Source organism: Neocloeon triangulifer, unplaced genomic scaffold (assembly GCF_031216515.1).
Source record: "Neocloeon triangulifer isolate White Clay Creek 2 clone unplaced genomic scaffold, ASM3121651v1 ptg000003l, whole genome shotgun sequence".
NCBI classification, from domain to species: Eukaryota; Metazoa; Arthropoda; class Insecta; order Ephemeroptera; family Baetidae; genus Neocloeon; species Neocloeon triangulifer.
Genome location: NW_026775546.1, coordinates 526,806 through 529,474, shown reverse-complemented (window position 1 = coordinate 529,474; position 2,669 = coordinate 526,806). Strand labels below are relative to the sequence as shown.

The following is a 2,669-nucleotide window of genomic DNA, read 5'->3' as shown; positions in this document are numbered from 1 at the left end:
GAGAGCGAGCAGACGCATACAATTGAGTTATTTGTCAGCAATATATATATTATATATGCGATAATAGAGAAATAATATATAATAGTCCTGAATTGCTCAGAAGCAGCCTAATCAGAGCTGCCACAGGCCTATAATGTCAAGTTTCGAAACAAAAACCGGTGGCGAACAATCGATAAAGACCACCCGTTTAGGATAGGGGTCAGATGAGTTGCGTGCCGAACGGCTTAGCCCCGTTATAAATCTTGGGACTGCGTGGGCATGTGAGTGTCATTATGTTATCTAGCTGACCCTATAATTTCCGGGAAGAAGAAAACAAAGGGCTGAAAGTGAGCCGCGCCTGGCCGACTTTGCTGGGGAAAAATGCCGTTGCACCCTCCGGGGACGATGTGGTATGTGGAATCGGGAAATAGGATAAACTACTTTTTTTTTGCTATTTTATTGCCGAGCTCGGAAACATGAGTGTGCAAAGTGATGGTTTTAATGTCTCGGATCGTTTTGCCGGGCAGTAAATTTCGGCTTAATCGCCCAAGCTAACAACACTCTGCTCCAACTGTTGCAATATTGTACATCAAGAAGTGGTGCTCGTCACAGAAGCTGTTTTGAGCTCTTTATTATTTCTCGGTCGTAATTGGCTTAATGTTTGTCGATGGCCCACCTGTAGACTGCCAATACTCTCTGCTGCGACGCAAATTGGTCGGAAACCTGCAAAATAATTTGGAAAAAAATTGACTATGTAATTTCACATTTTTTCAAATAATTTATGAAATGTGAAAATTTTCTAAATTGTTCATTGACAGTAATTTTCGGTGGAAATAGACTGATATTTACTCAATAAGTGAAAAATAAGTAATTTTAAGCAATTCTACAACCTTAAATTCAAACTTTTCACTTAGTTTTGCAAATTTGAGCTTACATTTTACTTGCAAATACGCTTCAAATGTGAACACCTATTTTTTCCCCATTCCTAATATCAGATAAAATAACAATAAGACATACCTTTTGAATATTTTTTTTGCATCACGTCTTGGCCTGACCAAAAGAAAATGAAATTATTATTTTGAGAATTTAAATGAACCTTTCATAAGACACGACTTGTTGTAATTATGTAATTTTTTTGATAAATTATTACATTACTATTAATTAAAATTTCTTTTGACTACATGAAAATAAGAATTTTAATTCAGAAATACAGTAGAATGAACTCTGGTCATGCAGAATTACCAAAATGCAACGGGCTGGCGTATGCAAGAAATAGGACCACTAAAGTGTAATTGTCCGGCGAGTGAGGAAATGGCTCGTTTGTTCGCGACTCAAATGCGTAATTATGCATCTCACACGCGTCATGTCGCGGGGTCGGCCAAGACGGAGCAGCTGCAAGCTGTGTGTGTTGAGACTTTTGTTTTCGCTATCGCACCAAGACCTTCTGGTGCTCTCTGTTTAATAAACATACCACAGATAGAGATAATCTTGTTTTAATTAGAGCTGTTCAATCTGCTGAGAGTCACACGCTTAGTATTATTAACCATGATTTATAAAGTAGTTTCACTTAAAAATTTAATTGATTGATCTTAAAACTTCGAATCAAAAGTCGAATAGTGACCACAAAAAATGCCTCAATTACAAAAATTGAAATTTCAAATAATTTTTATTAAAATGGTAACTTTCGGTCTATAAATTTTTGTGTTTTAAGGATTGATCTGAAAAATCAATAAATTTTTAATATATTTCAAGAGAAAAAAACTGAAAAAACAAATACCAAATAATTAATTTTTAAAACGATTTAATAAACTAATAATATCATCATAATGGGGGCTGGTGCAGGGAAAGCTCAAATTTATCACGTAACATATCCCTTTCTTGGGTCCTCTTGGGCAAACCGCACGTTTCTCAGAACCACTCTGAAACAAGAGGCGAGATCTTGGAGCGGTCGCTGACCACTTCTATCCCCGGAAAGCAGCACAAAGCGAAAGTCGAACGTGTGACATTTTCACCCTCTTGGTCGCCCCAGGGGCAGGTATTAGGTCTACGAGCGCCCCCTGCACACACACACCATCCTCTCGGGGGCAGATTAACACGCTCTCGCCTCCGAAATTAATGCCAATTACCAGATTGGCCACTTTGATCTCCAGAGATGGTGTGAGCCCTTCAATTATTCACTCGGCGCGATCGCGCCTCACTGACTCTGTATACTTTTCTCCCTGCTGTGAGGAATAGACTCGCTTTTTGCGGCACTTCATTTGGCCGCACACTCTGGAAAAGCAGCATCTCGCATTTAATTACATATATGCCGTCGGCGCAGTTGGTCTCGGAGGTCAAAAATTGTCAAGAAAAATCGTGCGAGTGCAAAAAGCGGCTGCGAGAGCGGCTCTTTCTTTTAATTAATTCCACCCTGCGATTAATCACCGCGGATGACGGACGACAACGTCCCGTGTCTCGAGAGAAATTTAGGCAAAATGAGAAAAGAGACGAAAAGAGGAAAGTCCTATTAAGTTAAAAGCACCGTCGCATTTGGTAGATTACTACATTTTAAACACAAAGATTAATCTCAAGAAAAATGATGTAAATTTTGTTCAACAACTATCATAAATATTTGTGTAGGGTGAAATGGGGCGAAATTATAATTTTAATTCTGTTTAATTAAAATACCAGTAGAATTTTTCATTGTTAAT

The 2,669-nt window shown here is 38.4% G+C and overlaps 1 long non-coding RNA gene across 1 annotated transcript; it reads right to left on the bottom strand.

The window, feature by feature from the left end:
* Positions 1 to 448: 448 nt before the first annotated feature.
* LOC132192983 (uncharacterized) lies at positions 449 to 1,367 on the bottom strand. The gene is made up of 3 exons (XR_009441389.1): positions 1,222 to 1,367; positions 997 to 1,029; positions 449 to 702 (listed from the first exon to the last, which is right to left on the bottom strand). It is a non-coding gene; the product is annotated as an uncharacterized LOC132192983 (long non-coding RNA).
* Positions 1,368 to 2,669: the final 1,302 nt, after the last annotated feature.